Genomic DNA, 15,455 nt, shown 5'->3' with positions numbered 1-15,455 from the left:
ACTTTGGAGAGCATCTTCCAGCCCCATCTGACCAGAAGGGCTGGTGACAATTTCTGGAAGCTGTACAGCCCAGGGGCACTTGAGCAACAGACAGGCAGGTAGGCAGGAAGAGCTACTAGTTTGCAGAGCAAAGTCAGCATCCCTGTTCTCTCAGGGAATTGGGGGGTGGGCTGGCTTGAGTTAAAACAGCAAACAAAGACCTTTGCTAGATTTAGAGCTGTTTCTCCCACCATACCCAGGCAGGGATTCATAGCCCCACTCATCATTGAATATGGCCTTTAGCCTGCTATATCAGAGACCTCACCAGAGAGCACAGGACAAGCAGCATAGACTATCTACTGGCACTGCCTACAGTGGCACTTGAAGAAACAGCGTAGCCCTTGGCTTCCCCTGTTTTCAGAGCAAAACTAGTGGCTTCACCTCACCAAGGAATTCAGTGCACACACCTACCTGATTGGGGTCCCCAAACACCAAGGTGTACAGGTCCTGTGGCCCATCCTGCTACCCTACTATGTCAGGCAAGCTAATTCATAGCCCTGTCAGCAACAGATTATAGTACCTGGTCCTGACCACCTAGTAGGCCTGACCAGAGAACCCAGGCCACTATGAAGCCCATCTACAGCCTCACTTGGGCAGAGAACCAAATTAGCAGTCCTGTCCACATGTTCTCAGCCAGGACACACCCCCTCCAATCCCCATCCTCAAAGCTCAAACAGTTGTCTTACCCAAAAATAGATCATATTATCAGGCTCTGCCTGCCCAAGGATATGACCAGCAGACACCCAGAAACCCAAACTGAGCTGAGTGGTGAAGAACTATCTGTGCCAAAGTAAAATCAAAATGGATTAATGTCTTAAATGTAAACCTGCAAACCATGAAACTTCTAGAAGAAAATGTAGGAATAAAGCTCCTTGACCTGAGTCTTGGTAATGAATTTTTTGACAGCTTAACCACAAGCAGCAAAATAAAAATTAAGTGGAACTACATCAAACTAAAAAGCTTCTTCACAGCAAAAGAAACCATTAACAAAGTGAAAAAAAAAACATGGAATGGAAAAAGTATTTGCAAACCATGTAACTGATAAAGGATTATTATCCAAAATATATAAATAATTCAAACAACTTAATAACAGAAAATAAGTAAGTAGCTCAATTAAAAAATGGGCAAAAGACCTGAACACACATTTCTCCAAAGAAGGTATACAAAAGGCCAACAGGTACATAAAAAGATGCTTAGTTAATATACAATAAAGGAGCCATGGACATACAATGGGGAAGTGACAGCCTCTTCAACAGATGGTGCTGGCAAAACTGGACAGCTACATGTAAGAGAATGAAACTGGATCAATGTCTAACCCCCTACACAAAAGTAAATTGAAAATGGATCAAAGACCTGAATGTAAGTCATGAAACCATAAAACTCTTAGAAAAAAAAATAGGCAAAAATCTCTTGGATGTGAACATTAGTGACTTCTTCATGAATCTATCTACCCGGGCAAGGAAAACAAAAGCAAAAATGAACAAGTGGGACTATATCAAGCTGAAAAGCTTCTGTACAGCAACGGACACCATCAATAGAACAAAAAGGTATCCTACAGTATGGGAGAATATATTCATAAATGACAGATCCGATAAAGGGTTGACATCCAAAATATATAAAGAGCTCATGCACCTCAACAAACAAAAAGCAAATAATCCAATTAAAAAATGGGCAGAGGAGCTGTGTAGACAGTTCTCCGGGGAAGATATTTGGATGGCCGGTGGACACATGAAAAGATGCTTCACATTGCTAGTCATCAGAGAAATGCAAATTAAAACCACAATGAGATATCACCTCACACCAGTAAGGATCGTCACCATCCAAAAGACAAACAACAACACATGTTGGCGAGGTTGTGGAGAAAGGGGAACCCTCCTACACTGCTGGTGGGAATGTAAATTAGTTCAACCATTGTGGAAAGCAGTATGGAGGTTCCTCAAAAAGTTCAAAATAGACATACCATTTGACCCAGAAATCCCACTTCCAGGAATTTACCCTAAGAATGCAGCAGCCCAGTTTGAAAAAGACAGATGCACCCCTATGTTTATTGTAGCACTATTTACAACAGCCAAGAAATGGAAGCAGCCTAAGTGTCCATCAGTTGATGAATGGATAAAGAAGATATGGTACATATACTCAATGGAATATTATTCAGCCATAAGAAGAAAACAAATCCTACCATTTGCAACAACATGGATGGAGCTAGAGGGTATTATGCTCAGTGATGTAAGCCAGGCAGAGAAAGATAAGTATGAAATGATTTCACTCATATGTGGAGTCTAAGAATAAAGAAAAACTGAAGGAACAAAACAGCAGCAGAATCACAGAACCCAAAGGACTAACTGTTACCAAAGGGAAAGGGACTAGGGAAGATGTGTGGGAAGAGAGGGGTAAGGATGAGGAAAAAGAAGGGGGTATTATGATTAGCATGTAGAGGGAGCATGGGGAGGGCTGTGCAACACAGTGAAGACAAGTAGTGATTCTACATCATCTTACTACACTGATGGACAGTGACTCTAATGGGGTTGGGGTGGGAGACTTGGTGAAGGGGGGAGCCTAGTAAACATAATGTTCTTTAGTAACACATTCATAATAAAAACACTTAGCTAAAAAAATAAAAGATGCTCAGCATAACCAATCATTAGAGAAATGCACAGTGAGATGTCACTCCATGTCTGTTAGAATGACCATCATCAAAAAGATGAGATAATAAATGCTGCCATGGATGTGGACAAAAGGGAACACTTGAACACTATTGGTGGCATTGTAAACTGGTGCAGCCACTGTGGCAAAGAGTGTGGAGGTTCCTCCAAAAATTAAAAATAGAACTACCATCTGAACCAGCAATCCCACTTCTAGGAATATATCCAGAGGAAACAAGAACACTAACCTGGAATGCTACCTGGACTCCCATGTTTATTGCAGCATTATTTTCAGTAGCAAAACATGGCAACAGCTAAGTGTCCATCAGCAGATGAGTGGATAAAGAAGTTGCTGTGTGTATAAAATGGAATATTATTGAGCCATAGAAAATGTATTTCTACCATTTGTGAACAACATAGGCATTATGCCAAGTGAAATAAGTCAGACAGAGAAAAGCAAATACTGCATGATCTCACTTCTCTGTGGAATCTTAAAAAAAAAAGCAGATTCATGGAAAAAAAGATTGTCAGAGACGGAGGGTAGGAGGAAGGGAGAACTGGAGGAAGGTGATCAAAAGATACAAAACTTTCAGTTATAAGGTAAAAATAAGTACTAGGGGATGTTATGTGCAACATGATGACAGTAGCTAACACTGCTGTATGATACATAGGAAAGTGTTCAGAGTAAATCCTAAGACTTCTCATCACACAGAGGAAATTTTTTTCTCCCTTTGCTTTGCTTCTTATTGTATCTCTGAAAAGACGGATGTTAGCTGAATATATTTTGGTAATCATTTCACTATATGTAAGTCAGACCAGCATGCTGTATGCCTTAAACTCAGACAGTGATTTACATCAGTTACTTATTTCTCAATAAAACTGGAAAAAAAATTGGTACGTGTATCAAAACCTTAAAAATATAAATGTCATATAATGCAACAAATATCATTCTCAGGAGTTTACCTAAAGGAACTCATCTTACATACAAATTACAGTGTTATTTGTATTAAAGGGAAAAAATGGAAATGATCCAACTGTCCATCAACTGAATTGTTGAATAGTAATTCTTTATTAAACCACTTTTATCAAGAGCCAACTATATGACCAGCACTGCATAACTGCTGGTAATCAAAACATTCACAGGGTGGGCTCTTTTTGACATTATTAAAATACTGACTTCAGAGAATAATTGTAGATATGAGCGATGTTAACATTTAGCTAAAAGGATGAAAAGAGAACAAACAGTCCCTGTATAGCCATTGTCTGGTTCCGTACTTTTTTTCTTTTTAAAGCATACATGTATACAGGAAAAAAAATTGGTAAGAGGGCAAAAATGTTAACAATGGTCAACTCATTTTCAGCTTTAATAGAAACTCCTTGTGTATGTTTTAATTTCACTACCCAAATATATACTAATTTGTAATGAGAAAATAAGAGATGCTATCAAGAGAGCATGTGAGTGGATTTGGGAAAGAGCACGGGGAGCTCTGGGAAGGAGCCAGAAGCGCTAGAGCCTCCAGGTGTTGATGCAGGTAGACCCTCCTTTCCCCTCTGCCCTCCTCGTGCAGCCTATGCTGCCTTCCCTGCAGGATGAGCGGTCTCAATTTCTGGACATGAGGGACTTGCTAGGATAACTGAACATTTCCAGTCTTATGTGGCCCTTGAAGCTTCATGAAGCTCTGGCTTTGGTGTTCACCCCAGCATCCCTTACATACATGTACACAGACAGAGATTCTCTAATTTTAAGATATAGAAGACTAATTCAGGAAATTTGTTGAAAATTCAGACATCCTACCCCACCCCAGCAGTACATCTGGAAAGAATCCTTGAAATCTGCATTTTAAAAAACACTTGTGGATGGTTTTGTTGGTGATCAGTTGACCACATACCGACAGCCAATGGCCCAGACAATTACAGTGTGAATATGACATTTCACGTGTCATTCTCATGCCTTTCTCGTGCCTCCTGTGGAAGCCTAAGTTCCCTGGGGGTCAAGGAATACTGTATGACCTGTGGGCAAAGTAGGCTGGAATTTGATAGGTAGATAGAGCCAAGAATGGCTCGCAAGAGAGGGAAGATTCTGAACTTAGGCATAAGAGCAGGAATGGACACAGTGCAACTGGGGAAGATGGTCAGTCTGTGTGGCAGACAGAGCTGAAGGAGCGGGTGAAGACCACGTTGTCCAAGGATCTTAATGCTATGCACAGGGGGTTTGTAGTAATTCTGGAGCCAGGGGCAAATCACTGAAGGTTTTAGAGCAAGAAAGTAAAATGAGATTTTATGTGCATTCTAATGGGTGAGCAAACAGGCCAATGGCACAGGCTTTAGACCCCAAAAGGCTGGGATTGGGCCCAACCCTGCAACTTATTAATAAGTGATTTGAGGGACCAGTTAATAAGCCTTTCTAAATTTCACTTTCCTTATCTCTAGAGTGGACTTAATACAAACTGATGGAGTCACTATGAAAAGCCTGTATTTTAATATAAATTTACAACCAGGCATCCAGTAAACATGCAATAAATGGTGCATAAGAGGACTTACTGTTTGAATGATGAAACACCATAAAGATGAAAAGTAGAATTAGGGCGAGTGAAAGGACAGGGTCTGTGATCACCTTGCAGGATCCTCTGTACTCTTTCCCTTACGTACTGATGATGCCTTCTCCCAAAGACAGCAAGCCTCTTACAGTACAAACAGGTCTGTGAAATGAAACAATCATTGCACTGCAAAAGCATTTCTCAAAGTAGGGTTCTCTGATCCCACTGGTCTGACCTGGTGGTCTCTGCAGCTACTGTTGGAGATGGCTCCGAGATTTGTGGGTGAGAACAGTAAGCACATTTTATCAGATGTGTTTAGCAAATACAGAATGTAACTCTCATTGTATTAGTCACAGAATTCCCATTACATTTGAGGGTTTTGTACGTTCAACTGAGACTGATGGTCATCAGTTCATCTCAGCTAAATGGAGTTAACTGTTTAACTTACATTTTATTCCTATTTCATAGGTTCTATTCTTATTCAAAAAAGTGTTCAAGTCACAAAAAGTCACTGGTGCATAGAAATAGTGGTTAAATTGGAACATAAATACTGGAGTTCGGAGAGCATCACAAATATAAGCAGTTTCTGGGACTCTAGTGAAAATCTATATGAACAATTATTCTAAGAAAAATGAATGTTAAGTAATTCTTCACTACTATCTTAAAGACAGCATGTAATTAGATGAGCACATATATAAAACTTCATTATGAAACTCTATTCAATATTGAAATAAAGCCATAGTATCTTTATTTCAAGATACTGTTCACAGTATCTCCAAAGGAGAGTGACCTTTCTGTTTTTCCTGAATAAGCTGAAAATAATGCTTTCGATGCAAAATTGATGACTTTTGTTGTCAGTAGTAGAAAAAAGACCAGACCTACAGAAGCATCTTTCAGGGTTGCACTCATCTTGCCAAAACACTAGGTACAAGTCACACTAGCGCCAAGAAGCTAATAAAAGGAGCTGCCATGTTAATGACAAATAGTTTGATCACAGGGAAAGCAGAATGAGCTATTGGCAGAATTCCTTATCACATAACGCTGATGGATGTTGCAAAATATCAATGGAATGCATTGTGGAAGAGCAATTGCACTCTTGTGCATCTGTTGGTAAATATTTCACTTTGGACTTGGGTGATGTTACTGATGGAGAGAGTATGAATTAGCTGCTTTTGGGATAAGTGCAGTACATAAGTGAAGGAGAAGTACTTGACAAGCTTTATTCTGTTTATCCAGGCTATAGAAGAGATGTGTCTGTTGGTTTACAATTCTTCCTTGTGATTTATGAGGCAGACTAGAAAATGTGCCCAGGATCAGTCCTGTTGGGAGTCTAGCAACCTATATGTAGCCAGGTGGGCTTTGCTTCCCAAAGAGAAGGATTTGCACTGTAATAGCAATCTGTAGGATTTTATTTGCCAAGAAAATTTGTTGGTTGGTAATTCTGATGACTTATTAAAAAACAAAAACAAAGGATGACATGGATTGAGAGAATGAATATTAAGATTCTGCTTTTCTACCCTAAAGTATGCTGTTTTTCAAGAAAAACTTTTTCAGATGACAAGCTGGAAATGAGAAATGATACAAAAATACTCTTATGATAATGCTACAACACTTTAGACCATTTCTAAGATTTTACGTTGTTTATTCAAGTGGTATATCTTAGCAATATATTCAGTAATAGGAACAGATTGAACCTATTACTTCAGGGACAAAATGTCTGTCTTGTTTTTAAATGTTGAAACTAAGAAGTTAAGAAAACAAAAGTACAGTGCAAATGCTTAACCACTAAGAGTTAGTCTTTCTGATTTATGTAATTTTCTTCACTGATCAGAAAAAGAAATTGATGGCATACTTGAGACATATTTTAAAACTACATTCAAAGTGAAGCATTCTTTCCATATTCAAATATAATTAAACAGTGAATTAGGAATCCATCATCTGCTATTTCAAGCAGTTAATTAGGAATCCATCATCTGCTATTTCTCAAGATGAAATAATCAGCTGTCCAGCTTTTTGAAGAGAGATGCTTATTGTATATCTCCAAAAGTAGCCTTCAGTGAGAACTCTATTCATTCTGTGTTCATATTCCATATGATTATCTGTGACTGTCAGCCAGAGGCATGAAATATTTACTGCTCTTTGTAACCTCAATAATTATAGTCTGGAGTCTTCAAATAATGGAAACAATAAAGAATAAGAAAATCTACCAACTAGAAGTAAATCCTGACCAATAGCTATGTCATAAACTCCCATATACTTTGTTATGAGATCACAGACAATATCAACTTACTGATTTTAAAATATTATTTCAGTGGCAAGAAGTTATTCTTTATCTTTATTCCTATGTGCGTGTTAAATGTCCAGAAAGAATTAAGAAGATCTAGGTTCTCTCATCTGCCCTGCCATTGATGAGCAAGTGAACTGACCTTTCTGTGTCCCAGTTGTTCCATCTGTAAAATAGGTCAGTTATCAATGATGCTTCTCTCTCTTTATGTTCTTAGACTTTATCTTACCTATTTTAAGATATCTACAAAATCTATAGTTTCTAAACACAGTGATGGTAGTAGATATGTTCCATTTTGGAAAAGTTCTAGGAGAGCATTGAGGTTTTCTGTTGACACCAAGGTAAGGGCTGAGAGTGGTATCTAAGTCTATATATAGCAAAGAATATATACCCTCTTTTGAGGAGAGAAACCCAAGTCAAGTAGACAAGATTTTCAAAGGCAGATTGAAGAACATCTGTCATTCCAGGTCACAAGTATTTATATTCCTTCCAGAGCCAGATCAGTGCAAGAAAATAATGACCAGCTTGATGATATGACCTGGGAGAATAATCGCAATTATTAGTCACCTTCTTATTTTGTCTTAGCAGTCCGTCTCTGAGGTTCCTACCTGCCGAGTCAGTTAATTAACCAGGCTTTCAGATAGCATTTAATGATATTGCCAAGGTTAATGAAAGAGAGACAGATAAAATTCACCTAGTAGTGTGTCTTTATTCCAAGCTTTTGGTAGATAATTGCCCATCAAGACTTCTCTTAGAGGAATATTTACATGTTTCAAAATTAGCAAGCTACAAACACAGGGATTTCAGTATGCACATTTTGCAGAGATTTGAAGATAATATTTCCTGTGAAAATAAAAAGCAAATGAGAAATTATATGAAAAACAGAATAATGAAAACTAAATTGCAAAGAACTCCATAATTTATTAAGAATAAGAAAAAGATAAATTACTGTAATAAAATAAATTCTATAATCAAACTACCACAAAAAGAATGACAGCAGCCTAAAGAAAGACCAAAATTAGGATTATAAATACCAAATATAATCCAAAAAAATGGTAGTAGAAATAGAAATGGTCACTAATGAAAAATTGTACCCTCATTTCAGTTCAAAAAATTCAGAAAATAATATGAATTGAAGCACTTTGGTTGGTCAAAAAGCTTATCTTATGATATGAGAAAACACGTCAGACAAACTAAAGAGGGAGCATACCCAGGAAATACTGAAGTCAATGTGATGAAATATGAAGATGCTGGAAATTTTAAAACTTAGTTTATTTAAGATTGACTGTATTTACTTATGCAATACATTAGATTTTATACTACTTCACATATTATCTTTATGAAACAATAAAGGAATACTCAAATTACTGAAGACTGTTTTTTAGGAAAAGGGAATATTCCTTTATGCAGTAGAATGCATGCAGACATCAGCCAACCTACACACCAAGAAGGTCAGTCCTGCCCTTAGATGATGATTCTATAAGATGTGAATGAAATGATTTATGCACCATCAGTGATGAGTTATCTTTTAATAGGTTCATTGTTACTATCAATTTAGTGATTGCCATTATGTTAAAATTACATTTTCATGAATATTTTAATATGTATTAAATATTTAGAATTCTTTAGAAAAAGATGAGACAAGGTGTCATTTATTTTTACCAAGAAGTTTTGTAAAGTCAGATAACCATATAGTGTAATTATAATGCAAAGATGAACAATGAGAGCATGCCCACATGCACCCTCTAGTAGTATAACAATATTATCTCTCATTTTTATCTTAGTCATGTAGTTTAACAGAATTAATGTACAATGCCCAGATGTACAACACACACACATACACACATCACAAAAATAAATAAATAAATAAACCGGTATTTGAAGAAGTAAGCATTAATTAAAGGATGAAGAAGTGGAATTCATACTAAGTGTATAACATTGCAAGGGCTTTATACCAAATGTATGGACACAACATTTATCAAGCAAAAACAATAGGAGAAACAAAAAGTAGACATAATAGTAAGGTAATTTTATTCATTCATCTATGTCTATAACAGATTAAGTGAAGAAAGACATAAATAATTACAGAAATGGATCCTATATGTGTCTGTATATCTATACTGATAGTTATATGTAGATATAGATATGCACATAATTCTGCATAATTTGAAGAGAGAGGACACCTGCTTTAATAAAAGGTTTCCATTAGAACAGTAACGAAAATGTTCTTATAATAGCACACAATCTGAATACATTCAAATGTGTAAGTAGAATAAAGATTAATCTTTTATTATAATGAAATACAGGTAGAATTGAATTATAAAATTTAAAAAATTACTTCTACAACATAAACATATAATAGAAAAAAGCCTTTATCTCAAGGAACTATAGATTCATAACGGTGTGAGGTAGGAATGTTAGATTTGAAAAGAAGAATGGTTTGCTTTTGAAAATAGGAGAGACGTCACTTTCTGAGAGTCTGAAAAGAAACCAAAGGAGAATATACTGAAATGAAGTTAAGAGAATACACATTTGGTGCCTGAAAATTTCAAATTCAAATTCCAGTTATTTTCTATGAATATAGAAAACATAAAATTTCAAAATGACAGAAATACTTAAAATAGTTTAAAAGACAAACAATGGACTGCAAATAACTATTTAAGGCAAAAAAAGACTAACATTTCTCATGTTAAAGATGCCCTTACAAATTGACAAGAAAAAGCAATCTAATAGTATACATCAGTAATACAAAGGAAATGTATGCGATATGAATGTAAATGGCCAATAAATAGATGCCTTTAGAGAAAAGTAAATAAGAACAATATCTTTTGCTCATCCAGTTATAAAAATCAAAGATAGATAGCCTTCATTGCTGCTGAGAGTGTAGAGAAATGGGCATTCTGGTCCATTAACCAAATAGTTAACACTGGGTATTTTAAAGGACTGTAATTGGGTGATGGGGGGAGGGAGGCACTCTATATGATTTTTTACTTGCTAATATGAGCATAAATTCATTTTTAATTTCAAAATGCAAGGGCATAAATTCAATATAAAAAATTATAAACACATCAGAAAATTTGACAAAATCTTATCAAAATTTAAAATAAAAATACCTTTTATTGCAAGAGTTTTACTTGTGAGACTTTATCCCATTTAAAAAATAATGTGGGTGTGCAGATATGAATGGATAGTCACTGCAATTCAGTTTAAACTGTTGACAGTTGGATAAAATTTAAAAGTTCATAAATACATAGTTTTTTTTAAAGGTATAGTTACACAACAGAATAGCTTAAAGTTAATTAAAAGAATGAGAAGGTGAGGTAACAACTCCTGACATGAAAAGAGATCCGTCAAATTGTTTAATGGAAAAACAAGTTACAGAATGATATACATAACATGAGCCCATTTTTCTAAATACATAAAGAAGTACAAATACATGTTTGTGTGTGTATATATATATATAAAATAACTTGGAAGAAATGTAAAATACTTCAAGGTTTCTATTCCTCTGGGGAATAGAATTGAGTTGATGTAGAAGGAAGTGGAGAATGGGCTAAGAATGAAACTATTTCTTACATTTTAGGCTTCTATATATTTTTATATTTAAATATATAAATTTTATATAATGTTTCTTCATCGTTTAAATCATGGAACAATCCCTATATCAGCACTCCTTCATGTAATGCAGTAAGGGGAAACTTGAACCATTAAAACAGAGTTAAGCAAACCCTCTGACCAATGAAAACTAATGTGGTTGAAAAGGCAACTACGAAGATAAGTGCAGAAGAGGGAAAGGAAACCAGGATAACATTATCATCCCCATAGTGATGCAGTAATAGTAGCAGAATAAAGTGATCCTTCTGGAGACTGTAATCCTAACCGGCTACAAACAAGAATTCTCCACATTGACACAGACCACCTTCACTGGGCTTCCTTCCTCCTCTCCTCATTCCTTCTTTCTTTTAAATCAGAATGCCACTTGAAGAGATTAGAGAGAGCATTCCACTAGTACAAAAGGAAGAATGAAAAGATGACTGAATATTTATTAATCACGCAGTCTGTCACCCCTATAATAAATCTCCCATCTATATTTCACCTGAGACATGAAATAAGTGGTCTCCATGGCCAAGCTCTACAGCTGGATGTGTGTGAAATGCAGTTCATGATACGTGAAGTGCAGGGGTTTGATTATTTTTTTTTTACTTAGAACTGACCAGTCAGCAGGCGATGTCTTGGAGCCCAGTTCCAGGTAGTGTTTGCACTGGGAAGGTCAGAGGACACACTGCCTCTGATTTTCAGCTGTATGCTCAAATCTTTCCATCACTCAGGTTTCCGAAGCTGTGGCTGTCTGTAAGAGCATTGTCTTCTTTTCACAGCTAGAAAGTTGCTAGTTTGGATCCACTTGAATGACCCTTCTTTGTACCTCACAATCTGTGATAGCAAAATGCTGCACACTCTTCCGCCGTCTTGCAATATGGCCAATTCCCAAACTTACTTGGATATTTTTGAAAAAGTTCATTTTGATGCAGAAGACGCAGAGTTTGTGACTTCCATACATTAACATTTCACATGGTACACTTTGGGGTTTCATTTGAATAGTAAAGTTTACCCTATTTTCTTTAAACCTGAATGAAAGTGAGAGTTCTTTTTTCAGTCTGTCATACTGCCTTGATCATTCATTCATTCATTCATTTCTTTACCCCACTGGATAGTCATTTATTTATTCATACACTCACCCACTCAGTGTTGCATCGTGAAAAAGAATGCAGCCCCTTAATCCTATTACGAACTGTGTGATAGTAAGAAAACTGCTAAACCTTTCTGTACCATTTGCAGAATGGAGGTATCTCTAGTACCTAGCTCATATAATTGTAAGGAATGAAGGGGTCTTGTATGCAAAGCACCTGGAAGGGTTCCTGATAAGTTTTTGTTGGTTGTGGCAGTAGTTTTGCTTGTTTCTCTTGTTTTGCATATTTGTAAGCTATTATTTACTCATTTATTCTTTCAACAGATTTTAATTTCCCAAGTTCTCTGTGCTAGAGTTCATCATACATGTGGGAGATCCAGTAGCAGAGAGGACAGACATGATATTTGCTTTTATGTTATTTATGTTTTGAAAATGTTCAAGTAACAAAGAAAAGAGTAGACGTGGTTTCAGATTGCAAAAGTGATAGACCTGTTTTATCATCACACCAGAGCCCTCACTTCTCTGTCCTCTTCCTTCCCCAGCCCTGGGCCCTGTGTTCAGAAGACCGTGCTCTGGCCATACCTCTTTCTGCAAGGTGAGGACTCTGGGGTCCAAGGGAGTGTGCCACCAAGAAGTAACACTTCAGGTCCCCAGATCCCCCAGAATTCCATGTCCAAATGTCCCTAGCCACTTCTAGAATCCTCAGTACCTTTTCCTCATCCAGTGGGGGCAGCTGTAGGCATGCAGGGACCCCTTAGATCTGAGGGGTAGTCAAGGGGCAGTTGTGGGGACCGGGTCTTAGATAGGTATGAAATTGCATGACTGTCTGTCTATTGTGTGCTCTGTGGCCTGTCAGTTGTGAAGCAGCAAATCAAAGGTGAATAGAAAAGTGGGGGCCCTCCATTTGAAGTCTCGCCCCAGCCTTGTGAATGGTAAGGCCAAACCTGATGCAGGTGGTCAAACGGGGAGATACCGTAAAGAGAGTCTGCAGTGAGGGTGCTGGACTAGGCCTCGTCAGGGAAGGTCTCTGAGAGATGGCACTTTAGTAAGCCCTGCCTGACAAGAGGGAATCAGCCTTGCAGATCATCAGAACAGTGAATGCCCTAGATTAGACCAAGCCAAGCCTTTCTGTGCAGTGGAAGAAGCCAGTGGCACTGGATCAGAGTGAGCTCGGGAAGAATGACAAGGGAGGGCTCAAGATGTAGGTGGAGCCCGGAAGAGTCAGGTCCTGTGGGCCACGCTGAAAATTACACTAAGTGTATCAGGAAGCTGAAGGAAGCTTTTAGGCAGACACCCATATAGTCACTCCTGACGCTGTATGGACAGTGAATTCTGCAGGCACGAGGGGGAAACAAGCAGACTGACTAAGGAGTAAGGATTTTTGGTCTGACGATTTTCTGCTCTAGAGTCTTATCGGAGGCTGGTTGAGTATATACATGTCTACGTCTTGGGGTTCTAGGTTCGCAAGGTAAGCAGCACGATCTTTAGAAAGGGTCTAGAAATCCCAAAGAGAATCCTTAAATACATTGAAATTTGAGAACTACCACAAACCTTCTTAAAACTATGTATACAGAGCTATATTCATAACCATATTAAAAAAAACCCAACAATTTAAAAACTTTTTATAAAGATAACATAATGCCTTCTGTTCTTTCTTTCTAAGAGTGGAAATCTATCTCTTAACGCCTACCTTAAATAATCTATTCTCTAATTTAAAACCCTTCAGAACCTTAAAGATGTCGAAAAGCAGTAATGGAGGAGGAGTTGGGAGTAAAGATTCTCCATCTATTTTCAATATTTCAAAACATGTTCAACTAAATCTTACATTTTATAATAAATAAAAATTCTTTGTAGACTGATGATAGCTTCAAATATTTTGCTGTGACCTAGAATTCTACCAATTCTAAAGTTAATTTTAAGTTATTCAGCTAAAACTGGGTATATAATGAGGTAAAAAAGCTTATATTAGCAATTACACATTTCCTTGTTTTAAAACATAGAAAAATCTTTAGATACCAAAGATTATTCATAGAGTGCTTTTAAAAAGACTGTCTTTAATTTTGTATAAGTGAGTTTGAACTATGGTGGTTCCTCTTACCATATATTACTTCTTGAAGCCTCAGTTTCTTTATCTGTAAAATGTGAATGCAAAACATTTTTGAATAAGGTTTTTTTTAAATATCAAATGAGGTAACTATGTAAAATGCTTACAAGTCACCTAGTACATAATGTGCTTAACAAGACAAAAGAGCATTTATATTTTTGTTCTTTAGTAATGGCATTTTGCTTAGTGAACAAAATTCCTTCAAACTTTGGGACACAACTGGAAAAAAAATAAGTCCAGTATTCTCAGTTGTCTGCTGGAAAATGAAGTATGGACAGAATATACCAGGTGACATCTTGGTTTAAGGGAATACTAAGCTAGATGTCAGGTTCCACGGTTCTCATTTGCCAGTAGAATGTTGGCATATATTGTTGCCAATACCTTAGTGTCATAATTTCTTTTGACATTTCCTGGGGAAAGCTCAGTAAGAATTTCCATGTCTTTCTTCAGATCAGTTCCTCAACTCTGTGTAACCAAAGACACATAAAGAGTTTTACTATCTTGCTAAGTGTGATAGATGTTCCACCACCAAGGAGCCTGTAGGGAACTGAATTTGTGAAGTGATGACAAAAGGACCATTAACTTTCTCTTGGTTACCTCTTCTTTTTGACTGCACTTGATTTCGCTTGTTAGCTATGCAGTTGAAATGTTACTGAGACATGAGCCCTTGGAAGAATTGCATGAAGTTTTGGTTGAGGCTTTTTGATGGTCTGAAAAAGTATTTTTCTTATATACATATTCTGAGCCTGTTAAGAATTTGGCCATATTCAAAGTGGTGACAGTGGCACACAGGTGGACTTTAGAAAGGTTCTTAAGGACCTTTGAGAATTCTGCACAGTTAGTAAAGTTTCCCAAAGCATATCTCACTAAGGCACAGAGTTCCATAGCATAGATTTCTCACTCATCTTCAAACCAGTTCAGCTGCTCACAATATGTCACTTGAAGTCAAGTCATCAGAGGCTATAGCATTGTGGTGCGTATGAGTAGGGCTTGTACCTTGCATGTTAAAACCACACTTATGAGAATGTTTTGAGCTAGAGCTTTCCCTTTTTTATGAATTGCTGTGACATATATGAATAATTCATTCCCAGTCCTGAAAGTGTAACCACAGAGGCTTCCTCCCCAGGGTGTCTTGGTATGACAGTACCAAAATGAGCCTTAA

The 15,455-nt window shown here is 37.1% G+C and overlaps 1 long non-coding RNA gene across 1 annotated transcript in view; it reads left to right on the top strand.

The window, feature by feature from the left end:
- The window catches only part of LOC140848138 (uncharacterized), a 47,404-nt gene extending 34,620 nt beyond the window's left edge, over positions 1-12,784 (top strand). Inside the window, exon 3 of the long non-coding RNA XR_012128684.1 lies at positions 12,732-12,784. This is a non-coding gene — a long non-coding RNA (uncharacterized lncRNA). The remainder of the gene's footprint in view (positions 1-12,731) is intronic.
- The last annotated feature ends 2,671 nt before the right edge of the window (positions 12,785-15,455 follow it).

Source organism: Manis javanica, chromosome 3 (genome assembly GCF_040802235.1).
Source record: "Manis javanica isolate MJ-LG chromosome 3, MJ_LKY, whole genome shotgun sequence".
In the NCBI taxonomy this organism is placed as follows: Eukaryota; Metazoa; Chordata; class Mammalia; order Pholidota; family Manidae; genus Manis; species Manis javanica.
Note: the sequence above shows the minus strand (reverse complement) of the source record. Positions and strands in the feature narration are given on the sequence as shown.